General features: G+C 41.6%; 1 protein-coding gene across 3 annotated transcripts in view; it reads left to right on the forward strand.

Moving 5' to 3' along the window:
- DOCK2 (dedicator of cytokinesis 2) overlaps nt 1-21,810 on the forward strand; it is a 558,619-nt gene that overhangs the window by 262,448 nt on the left and 274,361 nt on the right. The window lies entirely within an intron of this gene.

Raw genomic sequence — 21,810 nt, forward strand, 5'->3', positions numbered from 1 at the left:
CTGGTCCTGTACCATCCTCATGACCATTGGTACGTTTGAGTCCATTGTTGAAACTGTTGTGTAGTGCCTTCCAACCTAGGGAGGTCATCATCCAGCACTATATTGGACAATATTCTGTTATGATCCATAAGGTTTTTATTAGCTAATTTTTGGAAGTGGATCACCAGGCCTTTCTTCCTAGTCTGTCTTAGTCTGGAAGTTCCATTGAAACCTGTCCGCCATGGTGGTATTTGAAATTCTAGTGGTGTAGCTTCCAGCATCGTAGCAACACATAAGCCACCACAGTACAACAAACTTACGGATGGGTGGTGGAAAGTATGTTTGCTTAATGTCTATTATGTACATTTAAACAGCAGTGACATCCACAGAGAGCACCAGCAGAGCCAGACACTTCTGCCTTCCTGAGGCAGAGAGAGAGAACCATGGAGACCAGTCTTTGTCATTTATCTCACTTACCATCCTTTCGCCTTAGAAGTATCACCATTTCTTACACAGTTACAAACTTCCATATCCCTGTTCCTGTAATACACTTTAGGTAAGCATTTTATGACTTCCCCTAATCTTGATTCCTTCTCTTTGGAGCATACCTAAAAATGAGCATCAGTCCATTTGGCTCGTTCCATATATAGCAGGCTCTTAACTCTCTGTCTTTCTCTTAGAACAGAGATTCTTTAAAACAGATCCTGGATCATAGATAGGGCCAAATAAGTGGTGTCTATTATTATTTTCCTCTCTATCTGGTACAATGCGTTTCTCTGTCCCATTGCATTATTGAGATCACAGCTTGGTCCTCGTTCACTTACAGCCAGTTCTGTGAACCTTTTGTCTGTTGCTCTGGCTGGCCACTCGCCCTTGCAACACACGCTCCTCATTGCTGCCCCTTAATCTTCACCAGAACCCGCCCTACTCTAAAATGTTCAGTGGCTCCCCACTGTCTACCAAATTAAGTCATAAATGCATTAGCCTCACCTTTTGCAGCTCCCGTGATCTGGCTGCAACTGATTTTTTCATTGTTTTTATCCACTCTTCTCCATCCCAATATTCAGCCCAAATAGATGTCTGGATAGTGCCCAGACATGCCTGGCACTTTCTCCCTTTTGGGCTTGGCCAGTGGTGTTTTCTTTGCCAGGAATTCCTTTTTGCGTCTCCTTGTCCTATTCAAATCCTACCCAGTCTTCAAGATCGAGTGCCAATGCGCCGCTTAAGAAGCTGCGCCAAATCTCACCAACCTGGCTAAGGTATCCCATCCTCTAAATCACATAGCTCTCTCTACCTTTTTTTTCTTTTTAAACAGCTTTTTTCAGGTATAATTCATACTTTAAAATGGACCCATTATAATTATTTAGTTTCATGGGCTTTAGTAAATTTATATGGTGTCCTAGTTATCTAGTGCTGCTATAACAAATACCACAAGTGGATGGCTTTCACAAACAGAAATTTATTCTCTGACAGTCTAGTAGGCTAGAAGTCCAAATTCAGGGCTGCAGCTCCAGGGAAGGCTGTCTCTCTGTCACCTCTGGGAGAAGGTCCTTACCTCCTTTCAAAATCTGTGGGCCTGGTATCCCTGGGAGATCTACATGTATCTTGGCATCAATCTTCCCCTGGGTCTAGGGGAAGGAGGTCCTCAGTCAGGGAGCCCAGGTCCAAAGGACATGCTCCACTCCTGGCTCTTCTTTCTTGGTGATAGTCAGGTCCCCCTCTCTGCTCGTTTTTCTCTCCCTTTTTATCTCTTTTAAGATAAAAAGTGATGCAGGCCATACCCCCGGGAAGCTCCCCTTACATCAGATTAGCCCATGACTTGAGTAAGGGTGTTGCATCCCACCCTGATCCTGCCTCATTAACATAACAAACATAACCTAATATTGCCTCATTAGCCACAGGCAGAGATTAGAATTTACAACACAAAGGACAATTACATCAGATCACAAAATGGAGAACAGCCACACAATACTGGGAATCATGGCCTAGCCAAGTTGATAGATGTTTTTTGGAGACACAGTTCAATATATGACATGCGGATGTGCGGTCTTCAACATAATCTAGTTTTAGAAAGCTTCCGTCATCCTGAAAAGCTCCACTTACCCTGCCCTAAGCAACAACTGATCTACTTTCTGTTTCCATGTATTTGCTTTTTCTGGAAAAGTCATATACATAGAATCACACAATTTGAGGTCTTTTTTTTATGTGAATGTTCATAGCAATTTTATTGATAGAATTGGAAACAAACCAAATGTTCAACAGCTGGAGAATGGACAAATAAAAGGTAGTACAGCTGTACAATGGAATACTACTCAGCAACAAAAAAGAGCCAACTACTGATCAATGGAATAGCATGGATGAATCTCAAAATCATTAAACTGAGGAAACTAGACACAAAATACTCTATACTGTGTGATTCCTTTCATATAAAATTCTAGAAAATGCAAACTAACCTGTAGTGACATAAAGTAGGTCAGTAGTTGCCTGGGGCAAGAGGCAGAGGAAGGGAGGAACTTTTAAAAGGGCATGAGGAATCTTTTAGGAATGATGAAAATGCCCCATATCTTGATTGTAGTGGTGGTCTCATAGGTATTTACAGTGTCAAAACTCTTTGGATTGTACACTTTATTTACTTATTTATTTTATTGTGCTTTAGGTGAAAATTGACAGCTCAAGTTAATTTCTCATACAAAAATTTATACACATATTGTTATGTGACCCTCATTGCAATCCCTATAATGTGACAGCACACTCCCCTTTCCACCCGGGTTTGCCATGTCCATCCAACCAGCTCCTGTCCCTTTCTGCCTTCTCATCCTGCCTCCAGACAGGAGCCGCCCATTTGGTCTCGTATATCTGCTTGAACTAAGAAGCATACTCTTCATAAGTATTATTTTATGTTTTATAGTCTGATCTAATCTTTGTCTGAAGAGTTGGCTTTGGGAATGGTTTTAGTTCTGGGCTTGAGAGTTTCTCCAGTCTCAGTCAGACCAGTAAGTCTGATCTTTTTACGTGAATTTGAGTTCTGTACCATAGTTTTCTCCTGCTCTGTCAATTTCTCCTGCTCTGTCAGGGACTCTCTGTTGTGTTCCCTGTCAGGGAAGTCATTGGTGGTAGCTGGGCACCATCTAGTTCTTCTGGTCTCAGGCTGATGGAGTCTCTGGTTTATGTGGCCCTTTTGTCTCTTGGGCTAATTTCCTTGTGTCTTTGGTGTTCTTTATTCTCCTTTGCTTCAGGTGGGTTGGGACCAATTGATGCATCTTAGATGGCCATTCGCTAGCTTTTAAGACCCCAGATGTCACTCACCAACGTGGGATGCAGAACATTTTCTTAATAAACTTTGTTACGCCAATTGACAAGGTCTTTTGTGTCTGGCTTCTTTTCTTAGTGTAATGTTTTTGGGGTTCACCCATATCGTCAACCTATCAGTACTTCATTCCTTTTTATTACTGAATAGTATTCCATTATTTGAATATACCATCTTTTATTTACCCTTTCAACAGTTGGTGGATATTTGGATTATGTCTAATTTTTGGTCGTTATGAATATGCTGCTATGGATATCTACACACAAGTTTTATGTGCATAAATTTTAATTTCTCTTGGGTAGAAATCTGGAAGTGAAATTGCTGGGTCATATAGGAAGTACATCTTTAACTTCATAAGAAATTGCCAAATTTTTCCAAAGTGGCTGTACCATTTTATGTTCCCACCAGCAATGTATGAGTGTTCTAGTTTCTCCACATCCTTTTTAATACTTGGTGTTGCCTGTCCATTGGGTTATATCAATTCTAGTGGATTTGTGGTGGTATCTGATTGTGACTTTAATTTGCATTGCCCTGATGACTAATGATGTTGAATATTTTTTCATGTGCTCTGTCTCCTTTTTTGGTCATTTTTGTCTGTGAATTTACCATAGCTCCTCTCTGACACCTTAAGACTGTGGAAAGCTGGGACCCATCTATAAAATGGGAAAATAATTGACTTTCCTTCTAGAGTTGCAGTGAAAATGAAATGAAATAATACATGAGAAGCATTTGCACATTGGTTTCTTGTATATAATATTCATTCATTTAACATTTTATGAGAACCTCTTATGTACTCAACACAGAGACTCCAAAATGAGTTAGATTTGGTTTGTGCCCTCAGGAAAATCATGACCTCCTCCATGGAATGTCTCTCAAGCACCTCGAATGCACTGTGTCCAAAACTCAACTAATCGTCAGCCCCCAAGCCCACTTCTCACCCACCCAGTGTTCACTGTCGCAGTTTATGGTACTATCCTCCTAGACCTGAGTGTAGCAGCCCTTGGCCCCTCCCTGCCTGCCACTTCTAATCAGTCACCAAGTCCTGCTGCTTTCAGTACATCTGGCCCTGGCCTCTCCTCACCCAGGGCTCCATCATTGTGCTCATTGTATTTAGCACATTTAAAAGAATTTTCTGGTTTTGTGCCTCTCTTCCCTTCTTCCTCTAGACCCCTTGAGGGCAAGAACCATGTTTTACTCATTCATTTATCCTCGACGCCCAGCAGGGTGCCTGGCACACAGTGGGCACTCAATAAATGTTTGTTGAGTGAATGAATGTGCCAATGAATGTAATACTCCCTGAAAATACCATATTATTTCACATCTTCATATTTTTGTATAGGCTTCTCCCTGTGTTTGGATTCCTTTTTTCTTCTTAAATGAACTAAAAAAAAAAAAAAGAAAGAAAGTAAAATCAGGAACCCTCATTTCGGGAAGTGTGCAAGCAGTATCAGGAATTGCTTGTTCAGACTTTTCCTGCCCACCCTGGACTGGTTCCAGAAGCCTTGCAGAGGTTCTAAGTTGCAAGCTGTGTCATTAGAAGCAATGACTGTTGAGTTTGCTGGTGTAATTACAATGAAGAAAGTGCTGAGTAGGGATTGCTTGAGGCCTGTAGCAAGCACACCTCAGTGGGAGAAGGAATGTACCTGAAATAGAAGAATGAGATAAACAGGTTTTTTTCTTAAGATATAGCTTCATTTTCATCAAATGAGCCTTTCCAGCAAATCTTCGGATAGAAATATCTCCTCCAAATTAAAGAAAATGGTGTTGGAAAGTAATTACTCAGAGGTCAGGGGTTCCTGTCTTAGTGCTGGAAGCCCCAATTTAATTTTGAATTGAAATTGACAAGAAGGAGAGATCCCCGCTTCACTGTCACTTTTAATTTTCCAGATGTGATTTTTATTGGTTAGTTTACATTAGCTTGGGAATATTAAACAATCAATATTTATGGCAAACACCAGGCATGTCTAGTACCTCTGAAATCCCTAGAAGGCTTCCATCAGGTGTGGGGCAGCTGGTTGCTCCCCACATCATTAAATGGTGACATTTTTATTTGTATTTGTATGAATAGGAACATTGTGTTAAGAGGTGATAGCCATTAAAATCACAGAAGCCACAGCACTAGAGCTGGTTGCTTCTTGCACACAGTGCATTGTAATTATCATTTGTTGGAAATAAGTGTTACTGAATTTACTGTAGATTGTCTGCCTGACCAATGAATTGTTAATGGTGACAGATGAGCAAAAGAAAATTTTACAAAAAAAGCAAAGAAAACTTTTACATGACTGGTGCCTTCTCCTCTTCTCTTTGCCAGATATTAATCTGTCAGACAATGTTCGTTCAGTTAAGTTACCAAGGGATTTGGCTTTGATGCTGAGAAAGGCAGCATGGTCTGGTAGAAAGGACATTTTGGATAAGGAAGAACAAGAGAAGGGTTCTGCAGAGAATTGGCTCTGTGACTTTTTGCCAACTTAACCTCTCTAGACCTTGGTTTCTTCTGTGAAAAATATTATTTTCGAGCTCTTTTTCATATATCTAAGTTTCTTGTTTTGGCTAATGCTGTTCTCTTTTCCTGTCTCCCAAGATCCTGAATCAGGGGCAGAAAATAGATTTTCTCTGTGTGCCAACTCTGGTTGATTGGTAATGGCTGCCTATTGTACTGTCTGGATAAGGAGTTAGAGGCTCTATCTTAGCTCAGTGGGGAGAAGCAAAGTACTGCATTGATTAGCAATGTGTGTCATAAGTGTGGGGTTGAAAAATAGTGATGCATGCAAAATACTTCCAAATATTACATATTGACTGAAATCACTAGTGTGTGTCTGGCCCTGCCCAAAGGTCTTGTATAACCAGTTGGCTCTTCTTCACATTCTTGGCCCCTGTAGAAGGCTGTGCAATAAGAGCAGAAGAGTAAAGGAATGATCGTATTTTGGGAACAGTAAGCAAATTATTTGGTAAGGTTTTATGTAAGAATTATCAAGATTTTTCACTAGCGATGGGGGTCTTAATTTTAATTCTTAAGTGGTCAGATATCAAATGATTCTTGACATGACAATGTGATTCTGCCAGAGTCTGGTATGTGGTTGAAGCAGGATCTGATTTGTGTGGCTTGGGTAAGGGGAAATAAATGACTCTAAATCTCTTCTTCCTGGTCCAACGTTTGTTCTCCCAATCTCCTGCAGCACTGATATCTGCATTTGCCCTGTATAGTTAAAAAAAAAAAAATTTTTTTTTTTTTAATAGCATCCCCTTATGTGCTTGCTGCCCACCCCCCCATTCCCCCCCCCATCCTGCTCTGATGTCAGTTCAATCTTGAGGAGTATGGGTGGGGTTCTAGAGGAGAACCGTAAAGATCTCTCTTAATTACTGTATTTTTATGCAAATTACGTGTGCCGACTACCTTTGTTTGTCAAGCACAAGGTATTTTCATGAGCACCACCATGACAATTTTTTTTTACATGTTACTGTAAAAAAAAAAAGAAAAAGAAAATTAGCATAGCACGCTTATGAAAATAGCTCACAGGGATGAGGGAAGGCACAGTTGGCAAACAAATGTAGAAGGCGTGCATTATTCGCATAAAAATTTGGTACTCTGAGTGGCAGTGCGTTAAAAAGTCTATTTCTTCCAGGACCCGATTGTTTTGTAACAACAGAGCACTTTGGAATATCTGTCTACCATACTGCTAGAAGAAGAAGTCTGTATTACATTTTAAAAAATTTTACTGTTTTTGGTGAAAGTTTACACAGCAAATTAGGTTCCCACTTAACAATTTCTAAATATATTTTCAGTGACATAGGAGAAAAATACAGAACAGAACTCAAATTCTTAAGAATTGCAGACTTACAAGGCCAGTTGAAACTAGAGGAATCCATGAGACTATTGCCCTGAGAAATTCTTTAAACCTTGAACAGGAACTATGCTCTGAGGTCACGTTTTGGTGAAATAACAAATTGGCACACAAAATAAAGGATATTACCTATGAGTACATTGCTCTATTAAAAAGCCGCCTATATGAGAACAAAAGGTCAACAATTACTCCAAAGTGAAGATGAGAAAATAAGGAGGCAGGGAGACTAATGGAAATGGAACAACCAGAATGCAATTAAAGAAAATGTTGACGTATTGTGGGAAATGTAACTAATGTCACTGAACTAATGTAGGAATTGTCAAATGGGAACCTAATTTGCTGTGTAAAATTTCACCAAAAACACAACAAAATATTTAAAAAAAGAAGAGTAAAGGAAAAAAAAAATCAACATTCACTGAAAGCCAACATTTTACTAGGGAATGGTTTCTACAAGCTATATGCCATATTTTATCAAATCTAAGATGCACTGTGATTTTATGTGCCCCAAAGAAAGACAACACACTACCAATTAAACTATGACACAGTGGTTTATTATCCCATTGATTGCAATCTTCAGAGATGTTAACATTTAAAAAAAAGAGAGTTTGACTCAAAATCCCTACGATGTGGTAGATCACATCACTGAGTCCTCACAAGTAATTATCGTTATCTCCAATTGTTTAGGCAAATACACTGACTAAGGATCAGAAGATGAAAGCACCGTGGCCATAGTCACACAGCAAGTAGCAAGAAGGCTGATGTGAACCCAGGGGTGTCTGACACCAGAGGGTTTATAATTATCTGGTGCTCTGTGCTTCCTCCTAGGAAGACGTTGTATGCCCCATAGGTTTTAGAGCAGTGTAAAGAAATATTTGCAGTGTTCTTTGTGCAGTTCCTGGGAGGTGCAAATGGTTTACTTGCTTGGTTGCTAACTGAAAGGTTGGAGGCTTGAATATACCCAGAGGCAGCTCGGAAGCAAAGCCTGGTGATCTACTTCCAAAAAATCAGCCATCAAAAACCCTGTGGAGCACAGTTCTACTCTGACACACATGCGTCCCTTGAGTTGGAGTTGACTTGACAGCATCTGGCTTTATGCAGGGTGTAGGGGGTGTCCTGGGCCTTCCCTGGCCAATGCATCTTGTAGCCAACTGTTCCAGAGAAGGCTGCCCCTGCCTCTGGGCTCCCCAGTGCGGGAGACTGGAAATCCCATAGGGAGAGTCAACCAGGGAACTTAAACACTGCCAGAAGTTCTTGGAAGGAAAATCATCTGGTAATTTTGTTGAAATTGGGATCTAGCTTTTATTTCTGGAATTAAAATAAGCCTCTGGATGATATATTTTAGGCCTAATTACCCCAGTTTTCACAGAGGAGTCTATTGAATGATTAAATAAAGGTAAATGCAATTGGCATCATGCCGACTGCAGAAATTTAGAGCAATTTGTTGAAAAAAAAGTGAAAATCACGCCATCCTCCACTGTTTCACCTTACCATAGCACCGAAATCTCCGGAAAATGTATGAGTCATCAGACAGTCAGGGCTTCAAAGCTCTGACTTCACTTTTTATTCCTAGGACACAAAATGGGAAATGGCCCACCCATGTGACCAATCTGTGCCCAACTCTAGGCCTGAAGACCCCAGAGGACCTGCACAGGGGCTGCACCAAGCCAGCTAGTACCAATGCCACCACCCCCGCCCCCCGCCCACCAGCCCAAATCCTAGCCCAATGAGAACAGGTGGGAAGACAGTCTAGGCCATGAGAAGGTGAGGCTTTTCCAGCCAGAACTGGTTCACTCTTGACCTTCACTCTGTGACCCAACACCTAGTTAAATAACAATGTTTGTAAAAAAAAGATATCATTTATTGAATGAATGTCCAGCACACAGACACAGAGCTAAGCACCTTAGGTGTTTTACCTCATTTGACCTGCATCAGGTACTCATATTTTACATATGAGAAAACTGAGACACAGAGAGGTTGTGTAACTTGACTATAATCACACAGCTTGTTAGTGGAAGAACTAGGATTTGAAATTCCAGCTATTAAATAGCATATTATACACTAGGAGATAGAGAATAGGTAGATAGATGATAGAAAAAATGATAAGTAGATAGATAGATAGATAACCCAATAAAGCTGTCCTCAAATCAGCTTTGGCTTATGGCGACCTTACGTACAACTGAACAGAACATTGCCCAGTCCTGGATCCTTCTCATGATCGCCAGCATGTTTAAGTTCATCATTGTAGTTGTAGTGCCAATCGGGAGTAGATCCCCAGGCCTTTTTTTCTAGCCTGTCTTAGTCTGGAAGCACCACTGAAACTCATGCAAATCACCACTGACAGATGGGTGGTGGCTGCGCATGACGTGCACTGGCCGGGAATTGAACCCGGATCGCTTGTATAGAAGGTGAAAATTCTACCACTAAACCACCAATGCCCCCTATAGTATAGTTGTTCTTTAAAAAAAAAAAGGCATCAGTTATTATAAGGGTAAAAATGAGGTCCTTAAACCCAACTGCTGCCATGCTTAAAAAAACCCACTACCGTCGAGTCGATTCTGACTCATAGCAACCCTACAGGACAGAGTAGAACTGCCCCATAGAGTTTCCAAGGAGCGCCTGGCGGATTTGAACTGCCGACCTCTTGGTTAGCAGCTGTAGCACTTAACCACCACACCACCAGGGTTTCCACTGCCATGCTTAAAAAATATGGAATTTAATAAGATTATCTATGTGGCAGCTTTCAGAAAATTATAAATCAGTGCAAAATTTTTGGTGGTTTTATCATGACAATGATATGTTTAGGTAATTGAACTACAAAAAAGTATAAAACTAGGAAAACAACTATTGTTTATTTTAATGTTGGTACTTATAAAATGGCAGGTTTAACCAAAAGAGAACAAAGCTAGGACGGACATGCTAAAGGGTTTTGGAGGGAGAGACAGTCTGTTTCTGCTTCCATGTCCAGCTCACCTCTGGGTCCTGTTCATTTGAGTTCCTAAAGACCTCTCAAGTCTAAGTGGTTCTCCCCACCACCATTGCCACTCACCTAGGTCAGGCCATGACCACCTCTCAGCACCACTGCCGTGACACTACCTAGCAACCCACACTGCCTCCCTGCTTGTCTCTTTTGAATCCATTCTTCATACCTTAGTCACAGTGATCTTTTCTAGTAGAACTTTCTCAGTGAGAAAATCTCAGTGGCGACACAGTACCCGAGGATGAAGATCACCTGGTCACAGCAGCCATTGGAACACCCAATCTGGCCCCTGTCTCTTTCCTCAGTGCTCTTTCCCTTCTACCTCTTGTGCCAACTCGACTGAACTGCTGTTAGTCCCAGAGTCCTCCTTTTCTCCTTTGAGCCCCCCTGCATGCTATTCCATCTGTCTGGAAGACCCTATCTTTTCCCTTTCTCTCCTATAACCTTTCACCTAGCTAACTCCTGTTCCTCCTTCCTCTCTTGGGCAGGGAGGGACTCCTTAACCTATGTTCAAACAAATATGCCCTATCCCTCTGCTCTCTGCAGCCTGGACCTCCCTATGCATGCACTCTGCTGCAGTGAGAACAGTCCTTCCTAGCACTGCAGAGCAATGCCTGCTGGATCACTTCTGTGTCTCTCAGAACACTGTGTCCCTGGCACACAGTGCAGTCACAATGAACACCTATTGAAGAAATGAAAAATTGTAATACCGGTTTTTATTTACATTCAAGTAATCATCCTTTTCCTGGACATGCAAGCATTACTATTATTACCCTTAGGTCGTGATTAGGCTAGAAGAGTGAGGGCAGAGAGAGAGTGGTTGTTGAACAACTGGGCCGAGTGGAAAGAAATGGGGGAGGATGCATATCTGTAATCATAACAGTTAACATTTATTGAGTGCTTGTTGTATGACAGAGACAGTATCAAGCACCTTACGGCATTATCACATTTAGTCTGTGAAGTTGGCACAGTTATTATCCCATCTCAATGAGGAAACGGTGCTTAGAAGACTTAAGCACTTTGTCCAGAATCACAAGCCTGGTAAGGAGGAAGTTAGAATCATATTCAGGGCTGTCAAGTCCAAAGCCCACAGTCTTAATCACTTCACTGTACCTGTCTGGGAAATTGATTTCCTGATGTAAAATTAATTTAGTTGAGAAAATTCCTGAGAGAAAGTAAGTATATATGTGTGGGCGGGGAAGTATGGGGGGAAGAGGAGGATCAGGGAAAGAAACAGATAAAGAAAGAAAACAGTAAAAATGATACAAAAAAAAAAAAAAGACCAGTTGCCATTGAAAACCAGTTGCTGTCTAGTCTATTCAGACTCACGGCGACCCTATAGGACAGAGTAGAACTGCCCCTTAGGGTTTCCAAAGAGTGGCTGGTGGATTCAAATGGCCAACGTTTTTTTTACCAAAAAGTAATACAGCAAAATAATACAAAAACAAGGGACCTAAAATTTCAGTTAATAACCAAAAGGTGGCATTGCTAGCACTGGGTAGCCTGGTTGCTGCATAGCAAGGTAATGAGAGTGGGTTGACATGTCCTGTAGATGAGGAAGCATTGCTTTGATACAGATGTTGGTAATTGCCTATCAGGGTGTCTTTGGCCCAAAATATATGTGTGAAAAATGGGTTAGTACCTCAGCTTCCAAAGAATCCGTAGCCTACATTAGCAGAAATCAATTATCAAGGTAGATTTCATGGAACCAGGTGTGGATCTTGAATGACATGAAAAAAATTGAATAGGCGGAGAGGAAGGATAGGGCATTTTAAGTGAGACCAGGATTTCTTGCCTTATCCCCATTATCTAGCCATCTTTCTTCAGTGATCTCATTGTTCTTTGCCTCTTTATCAAATTGCAGCACTTACCATGTCCTACTGGAATTTTCTCTTTACTCTTCTGTGTTCTACACTTGACTGTAAGAACCTTGAGGAAAAAGACTGTGTCCTATACATCTTTGGGGTCCCAGTTTACAGGCTCAGGGCTTGGCATGTAGCAGACACTCAATGCAAGCTTATTGTAAGGAATGAGTAGAAAGGACAAACTAATTGGAAGAACAAATTAATATCTAGCTTGAAAAAAAAAATCTGATTTTAAAAATAAGATAAGAAAAAAAAAAATTGTTCCAGTCTTTCCCTGGAGGTATTTATGTACGAGATTCCTTAATACCTTTAGCTTATGTGCTAGAATTCCTTTAGACAAATTAACGTTTGACAGATGGTCATAAAAGAGCCTGTTCGTTCTCTGAACCATCCTCTGTTCCATGATCAGTTGCAGAGATGGGAATCAAGAGGAATATGAGGTTCCTAAGTTTGCTCCCACAGCTGCTGCATTTTCCCCGGTCTGCCCCATTGAGTAGACCTTGGTTATGATTATGGAGGGCCCTTAGATAATAAAGGCGATGTTCCAGCTGCTGACCCTGGGAAGGTTTTGCACTTGGCTCAGTGACACACCCCTGTGGTTCTTCCGGGTTCATGAGCGTAGGTCCTGGAGAAGTTGCTCTCCCTGCTGGTGGCTTCTCGGACCCTACAGGGCTGCAGTTGTCAGCACCCGGAAAGGGAGGACAGAGACAAAGTTTGGGAATTCTACAGCAAGTACTGGGGAATGCATTTATACAGAATGACCAGAAAGTCATCAGATCCTCACGGCATTATCCCCAGATATCTCAGTGCTTCTGGCTTCTGTTGGTAGAGCTGGGCAGATCTGATGTTTAACAAGGTCATGTGAAGTGCATTCTTAAAGGTAAAACTCCGCTCGTCCCATTTCCTGGCAGTGGAAGAGAAGCCAGCCTTTTCTTGTCCTTGGAGAGCTTTAGACACGGATGTTTGCTATTTGGACATTAAGTGAGCACCTTCATGCCTAATGTTGCTTTTTAAGGGCTATGGAGTTGGGGAGCAAGCTATGGAATGTGAAAGGATTTTATTGATCAGAAACTAGTGCCCTCTTTTTCTTAAGGAATAAGGAGGCATTATTCCACAGGTAGGAAGTCTCTTCACTCCCCAACTCTGATCCTCACTTTCCTTATCTGTAAAATGGGGATCCAATACCAATCACCATTGAGTTGACTCTGATTCATGGTGACCTTATGTACAACAGAAGGAAACAATGTCCGGTCCTGTGTCATCCTCACAATTGCCAGCATGTTTGAGTTCATTGTTGTAGCTATTGTAAATATCCATCTCACTGAGGGTCTCCCTTGTGCTCTACTTCACCAAACATTATGTCCTCCTCCAGTGACTGATCCCTTTTACTGATGTGTCCAAAGCAAGCAAATCAGATAATGTTCTGTTGGGAGCCATAAAGTTTTCATTGTCTAACTTTCAGATGTAGATTGCTAGGCCTCACTTCCTAATCTGTTTTTGTCTGGAAGCTCTGCTGAAACCTGTCTACCATGGGTGACCCTGTTAATATTTGAAATACCAGTGACATAGCTTCCAGCATCACAGCAACACACAAGCTTACCATAGTATGACAAACTGACAGATGGGTGGTAGAAAATGGGGATACTCATGGTTATTAGCTGTCAGTCCTGTGGTGAGGATTGAATTAAAGCATATGTATAAAGCTTATAGCACATTGCTTAACACATGGCTGGCCCTTGGTAAGTAAGAGTTATTATTATTCTCCTTCCATGCTATGGTCTTCTCCTACTTTGACACAAGTGTTACGAGTAAGATTACCAACTATTTTATGGCTCTGACTTGGGATCGTCCCTGGATTTGTGAAGCAATATTAAGTTGTTGCTATGGCTGGGTTTTGAACAAAGCCCCCAGGAGATGAAACAGGGCACATATGTTTGCTACAAAGGCCTGAGACTCTCCTGGAATGGGAAATCAGACAACAAAGTGGCCTTCCCTGGGAATGTTGTCGAGGAACCCATGCTGCCTTCAGAGAAGAGTGCTAGAATAACCTGCTAATAAAACGAGCTCCCCTCGCAAGTCCTGGGTCCACGTTATCCCTTTCCAGGGCACTGACCTTCTTAAGTGACTTGAAGGAATTTATTCTTTCAAATGGTCCCTCAGATACCATTTTTCTAGATGCAAAATTCATCTAGATGCAAAATTCATCAGTGGAACTGAAGATCAGGGGAGAAGAAATGTGACCCTTCACTAGAGCCCCTCAACCTCCCAGAAGCCAGATCCAGGTACCCTGTTCTGAAGCTAAAATTAAATTAGTACCTTCTGCCTGAAGAAGACATGATTTACACATTTCTGTGCTTTCATTTTTTCTGAAATAATTTTGCTTTCCTTTTATATTCAGAAAAAAAAAAACACAAACACTTTAAAAATAGGGATTAATGATATACTCAAACTTACTGAAGCATTTTCATGTATATAATTTCACTTTTCTTCTAAACAGCCCGTGAAGCCAGAAAGGCAGATGGTTTCATTATAAAGATGGAGGTGGGGATGAAGGTGAAAATTGTTCAGAGTGGTACAATCGGGGGCAGAAGCCAGGACTCCTGGTCTTGGCCTGGTCTGTCTCTCTCCCAGAGACTGTTTTTCCTCATAATGTTTTCATCACCATATTTTTCCCCCAATTCATTCAATAAACACATATGAAGCCTCTGCAGCAGCCGAGGCAATGTGAGAAGCAGTTGGAAGTTCCAGAGATGGAGATGGTAGTGCCTGTCCCTCAGGCCTTCACTCCCTGGTGGAGGTGAGCGTGAGAGACTGACAAAGGAAATGTCAATGCAGTGTGATGAGGAGCAGCCTCTACCAAGTGCTGTCAGAGCTTGGAGGATGGAGTGACTAATCCCATGGCAGGGGCGGGAAATGATCAGAAAAAGTTACAGAGAGGAGGTGACATTTAAATGGCAACATGCAGTTGGGTATGCAAGCAAGGAGCCCAGGCTCCCAAGTTTGGCAGACCTTAAAGGAAATCCAACCTGTACCACCTCATGTCTAGGAGACTTTGAATGAATTACTTATCTCTTTCCATGCCTCAGTTTACTTATCTGGACAATGGGAATAATCACAAATTACCTTAGTTATTTTTTTTTTTTTGAGGAATAAATGAGACAACAAGTAAAGCATTTAGTTTATAATTTATCCCATAGTATAACTTCACGGAACTATAGCCTTTATTATCAATATTAATAGTAATGTTATCTTTTTACCTAAAAACAGTTATTGCCCAGAGTAGATAAGTAATGGAAGAGTATCTCTAGTAGGTAGAGGGAACAGCATGTGCGATGTCAGTGGTATGTAACAGTGTCTGATTTTTTGGAAAGTGGCAAGAAGATGAGTATCAGGGAAAGTAGGGAGATGGGTGTCTGGAGGTGTGGAGGAGACGGGTGTAGGGGAAAGTGGAGAGGCAGGAAGTCAGTGGAGAAGGTAGGTTGGAGTCAGATTATGAGGGACTTTGTTTGCTGTGGAAGGAACTTTTTTGCTCTAGGATAGTGGTGGGTACAATTAGAGATACAGAAACCAGGGGATGAGAGGCCACATGTGTGTCTTAGAGAGCCCCCTCAGGCAGTTGTGAGGGCCTGGATTGGAGGGGGCTGGAGGACTATAAGAGAAAGTAGAGTTTGAAGTTGCAGTGATCCATGTGGAAGAGACAAAGGCTCATGATGTTGAGTCTTTCGATTCAACTAAACGAAGACTTCCTGAATTAAAGACTTCCCTGAATGAGGAAAGCAGTGCCTACTTATCGGGGAGCTTAAAATCTATTGGGAAAGGGGGAGAAGACATGTAAATCACTACCATATAGGACAAGTAATCATTCCAAGAGTATCGCAAGGATAACACTAAGAAGATTAGGGGAAATGGTACCCAGGTGAGTCAGAGAAGTTCACCTGCTTATTGCCTGAATCCCCCCACCGGACTGTAAACTGTAAAGCCAGGCCTGCGTCTGCCCTTGTCTCTGGCCTGGCACAGAGAAGGGGCTCAATAACTGTTTATGGAAAAAAGTGATATAGACTGAGGGTCGTCAGAGAAGCTTTCTTGGCGCTCCTTTTGCTGTAGAGTCGACTCTGAATCATAGTGACCCTATAGGACAGAGCAGAACTGCCCCATAGGGTTTCCAAAGAGCAGCTGGTGGACTTGAACTGCTGACTTTTTGGTTAGCAGCCTCAACTCTTAACCACTTGCCACCAGGGCTCTGGTGCGTGCATATTCGTGAAGAAGAGGCAGGGACCCAAACCAAGAAAGAAACTCCAGGTCTGTAATCTGAGTTTAGAGGTCCCCAGGTGGCACAGTTTGTACTCAACTAGTAATCTATAGGTTGGAGGTTCAAACCCACCCAGTGGTGCAGTGGAATAAAGGCCTGGTGATCTGTTTCCATAGATAGTATAGCCCAGAAAACCCTATGGAGCAGTTCTATTCTGTAACACATGGGGTTGCCATGAGTTGTAATCAACTCACCGACAACGGGTTTAATATGAGTTTGTGAAGGTGTTTGTCTTTTGCATGCCTTGGCTTTGCCCTCTTTAATTCCTGATTCGCAGCTACAGAAGATATATTGTTTTTATCTTAACAAACACACACACACAATGACAACAACAACTAACTTCTCATCTCCTTCATCACCCAAACATTATGTCTGCTTGTGGGATTGGGTTCAGGCTGGGAGGAGAGTTGTGTGGATCATTCTCAATTTCAACAATTAAAATGGCTCACATGAAAAAAGGCTTTTCTGTCAGCAAAACCAGGCTATCACAATATGGCGTGTGTTACCTAGGCAACGAAGCTGTAGAGGGCACCATGTTTAACTGATGATTTATATATATATATATATATATTGAGGTTTTACCAGGAAGAAAAAAAAAATACAGGTTTCATTTGGATGAAATGTAATATAAATATAGTTATGGATTCTGAGAATTCGTGAAAGCCATTCATAATAGTAAAGCTTTTATTTGCTTTGGAGCAAATAATACTGTGGTGTGAGATTTTATTGTCTTTTTATTTCGTGGTTTAAGCCAAGGCAAAATGCTTTGCCCAAAATACTTCTTTAGTTAGACAGACCCTGTCTCCTTTAAATTACATTTTGCCTGAAATGGACTAGGTCACATGTAATAAATTCTGGCATTTTAATGGATACATCACAGTGAAAATAGTTAACAATCTGCTTTAATTTCAAAACTCATTTTCTCTTTCATACAGTCAAGCAGTATCTCTGTAAAATGTGCAAAATGCATTGGGATTTAATTATAATGGCAATTTGTTCTGAAACAAGGTTAAGCTTGGCTATCAATAGTCAGGATAAAGGGGCTGGAGGTGGCAGTTGGGGAGAACGGTAGTGATTTGATGTTCCTGAGTCCTGAATGCCTCATGGACCAGAATGTCGTTAGAAGCCTGGGCACACAGCTGCTGAAGATCCTCATCAGTGGAAGACAGGATGCTCTTGGGAGCACAAATCAAGACTGTAAACGCCACTGGAGCCATCCCCGCATGAGGACTGATGGAAAAGGAAAAACTGGACATCTGTTTCTTAGGGTCTCACCACTGGATCCAATTCATTTCATTAATTTATTCTTGCAATAGATACTTGAGTGCTGTTGTGCTAGGTGCTGAAAATACAAAGGCAAGCAAAAATAAGCAGGTTTCTTACCTTAGGTAGATAATAGGCCAGTGAGAGAGAAATGCATTCATCAAAGAACGGCACAAATATATGTACCAGGACTACAGTGCCAAGAACTCTGATGGAGAAGTCCGTGGTGCCAGGTGCGTGAGTAAGGGGTATCTGGTGTGGTCTGGGCAGTGGTGGTGGTAGTCATGGAAGGCATTGCCTGGGAAGCCCCAGTGCAGGTGGAAACTGAGCAGAGAGGGTAGTGTGGTGGGGAATGTTCCAGACAGAAGGCACAGTGTACACAAACCCTTTTGTGGGGGAGATGTTAACATCACAGGTTCAAGGAACCCAAGGAGGCTCCATGTGACTGAACAGCAGACAGTGAAAGGGCCTTCGCTGGGAGAGTCAGTGCGTGAGGCAGTGGGGCCAGGCCAGGCAAAGTTGTCTAGGTCATGGTAACAAGCCTGGTTTTACTTCCTAAGTTTATTGGGGAGCCATTGAATGGTTTTAAGCCAGACAATGACATGGTTTGGATCTAACTTCTGCCATGATTGTTCTAGCTGCCATGAAGGATGAATTGGATGGGGAATGGAGTGGATGTGGGAAGACCAATTAGGACAGTCTTGTTGGAGTCCAAGTGAGAGACAAGTGTGACCTTGGATAGGATAACCTTAGTGGACTCTTGCCTTGGGACCTGGCTTAGTCTGCAATGAGAAAACCAAGCTCTGTGTTTTCCAGGAGATATATCCCCGCTCTTCAGGGCTTGAGGATTCTGTAGGAGGCAGGAAGAAATCATATATTTGGGAAACCTCTGGAGTAGAGATAGTGAGATGTGCTCAGTGGGAATTTAGGCTACAAATTTGTTAAAATAAGTTGGGAGGCAGTTGAGTTGAAAGTACCCAAAAGAGGATTAGGATCATTTAGCCCATCAAGGGTTTGCGCGAAATGTGAACAGTGTTGGATTTGTCCCCAGTTCTTTTTATTGCAAGCGATGCTTGATGGGTGTAATGATCACAAAACATCCACATTTCCTGAAACTTAAAAAAAGAAATATGTTTTGAGCATATGGCAAGTTGCCTTGAGCAGCTTAAAATTAGAGCCTTTTCAAGTGAAAGTTACATTGAAGCAGAAATTGTACCTGTAGGCAAGAAGAGGTTTCAAGTCTAGCCTCAAAGATCCTTGCAACTTCCCTGGGCCATGGTGCCGAGCCCCTCTGGCATTCTGCCCACCAACCGCATCACTCCTAACACTCACTTGCCATGTGATTGCTGCAAGCCTTTGAGTAAATCATTAATCTTACTTAGTGGCCTCGTGCTTAAAGGGGAAGGGACCTGGCTCTTCAAGTCCCTTTCACCTTTAGTATATGTAATTCCGCACTGCAGGACTCCTTCATCCCCCAGTGCTAGGCTGTGATTCATATGCCCGTGTGTTCTTCTGAATTGCTGAGGACTTTCTTATTTAATATTCATTGTCATGTTTTTTTGTGGTTCTACTAAGGCCAGGAAGAGTTCATTTCTTATCCATCCCACTGTCTGCCCTGAGAAAATCTTAAGCCTGTTTTCACAGGGTTCTGGAAACCACTGCAGCCTCTTGAAGACATCTTCTGTTCCCTCTCCTAGTTTACTTCAATCAGCAAATGAATGAGTAGGCATTTATTGAGCCCCTGTTTGGGCTCTCATTCAGTTTATTGTCAGGATACTCCTGTAAGGCAGGGGTTATACTCAGCACTGTTGTTGTGGTCATGTGCCATTGAGTCGTTTCCAACTCATAATGGCCCTATAGCACAGGTAGAACTGCCCCATAGGGTTTCCAAAGCTATGGTCTTTACTGGAGCAGATCGCCAGACCTTTTCTCCCACAGAGTGACTGGTGGTTTTGAACTGCTGACCTTTTAGTTAGCAGCCGTGTGCTTAACCATTGCTCCACCAGGGCTCCTTTGCTCATGATTAAAGATCAGGAATTGAGGCTGAGAGAGGTTTAAGTAACTTGCCCAAGGTCACTCAGCAAAAAGATCATGGCAGAATGGTATCACACCCAAGACTTATGATTCTCTGTCCAGGGTGGTTGTATTTATGTTTCCGTCCTAAATTGGAGTCTCAAAGTGAGAGCCTCTCATTCCAAGTGTAAACAAGTTTTAGATGGTTCATGGCCAAGGCAGGAAAACATGCACTGAATCACATGATGGGAAAGTTGTTTTCTTTTCAATTCTCTGTCAACCATCCTGGTTAGTCAAGTAGAAAACATGTTTAGTGTTAGTGTGGCTTTAGCACGCGTTGGGTATTTGCTAATCTGCCTTTAACAAAGAGAACTGGTCTCAGGCTTAGTGCCTTCAACACCCTAGCAAGAACTTAATAAGATATTTTGATTTCATCTTCTGTTTATGGAATGTGATACTGATTTTCCTTATGGTGGTGACATAATGTTGCTCTTTAAGGCAAAATAATTAAGGAAAATATGGAATAAATTATAGTTCAGGTGTTTTTATTATCATTGTGTGCTGCTGAGTTGATTTGTGACTCACAGTGACCCTATGGGTCAGAGTAGTACTGTCCAATAGGGTTTCCTAGGCTGAAATCTTTACTGGAGTAGATCACCAGATCTTTTCTTTCGTGGAGCTGCAGATGGTTTCGAACTGCCGACCTTTTGGTTAGTAGCCAAGTGCTTAACCGTTGTGCCACCAGTGCTCCTTAGTTCAGATGTAGGGGCATAATAATAAAAATCATGAATGTGTACCCATCTGAATGAAGCTGGGAGCTGCTTCATGGGTTGACATGACCTTCCTCACCCTCAGGACACACATGGTTTCTCATGATCATTGTGGAGCTAAGTTCTAAAGCTGTTCCTTGTTTGTTGGTTTCCCTGGGACATATACAGAAGCAATTATGACGAGAGCCATCCCACCATTAGGGGAGACTCCCTTCTTAAGTTTAGATTTTATAAACCAAATATACCCAAGCTAGTAATGGAGTCTTAAAACCTAGGAAAAATACGTAAGTTTATTGCAAAAGATAATATCCCATTTAAAACAGTTTAGAAATTTACAAAACCTTACATTAATACATTGTCTTTAAGAAGGTGCTCTATAGATGAGCTGGTATTAAGTTCCAAGTACAGTGAGTATACTTTTTTTTTAATTACAGAGAAAGCAGCTACATAAACTCCTGCAACTTAAGTTGATGTTTTGTTCTTTTTTTTTTCCTTCCATTTTATAAAAGTAATTTTTACTAAATTAATCTCTCTCCATAAAACCATATAACCTCAAGTACGGCGTTTCTATAGAATATCATGGCAGATGTTACATAATATTTTACAAAGAAGAAGTGATTTTCACATGAGTAGTGAGTATGGACTTTTGGTACATGTATGTTTGTTTTTAAAACAGAGATGGTAATTTTTGTTCAGCAGGAAGGTGTTTACCAAATCCTTTCCCCCCACAACGATTTTAAATGTTCAGTTTTCTGAAGAGATCTCTTCCCCATTTTCCAGACTTGGCCCAAACAATGCTGTGTTGTGCTTTGGTGTAGAATCATTATAGCCTCGTTTGGTTCTATTTCTAGAAATGTCAATTTTTTCCAATGTCAATTTCATTTAACTCCATTGAGGGTTTATCTAAGGCCCTCAACTTGACATACATGGATGACTATATGAGCTTTTTAATTATCAAAGTGTGGGTTGCCATGTTTGGTCCGTTCTCAGACATCTCTTCATTATTCCAGGCTAACTTTGGCAAATGATTCAGCTCAGCTCTGTTCGGGTCAGTCCAGCTCACGTTTGAACGTGCTCAGAGCTTATCAAGTGGGTACAGCAGGTGTTCTTACCCCATTTGAGAATGGACAAGTGGGCCCTGAAAGTTTCAGCAAGTTGCCCAAGGTTAGTGGAATAGACTACCCTTTTGCTTGGGTCTCTTAATTCCGGGAACAAGATTATTTTCATTCTAGCATGCTGCCCAAGAATCTAAATTCATTTGAAAATTAGTGTAAGCAAATTAAGATGGAAGCTCTACTATAAGACGAAATTACATAATAGAACCCAAATGATTCGCTTTATTGGATTATCCTCTGTGCTGTTCTTTTCCATTTCTGGGGCCAACTGAGAGTTGATTGTATGGATACAGAAAGAAAGATCTGTGGCTTTTAGCCAGTGGTAGCGTATCTTACTGAAATGTGGCTTCCTAAGCATGACAAGTATATT

Source organism: Loxodonta africana, chromosome 2 (genome assembly GCF_030014295.1).
Source record: "Loxodonta africana isolate mLoxAfr1 chromosome 2, mLoxAfr1.hap2, whole genome shotgun sequence".
In the NCBI taxonomy this organism is placed as follows: Eukaryota; Metazoa; Chordata; class Mammalia; order Proboscidea; family Elephantidae; genus Loxodonta; species Loxodonta africana.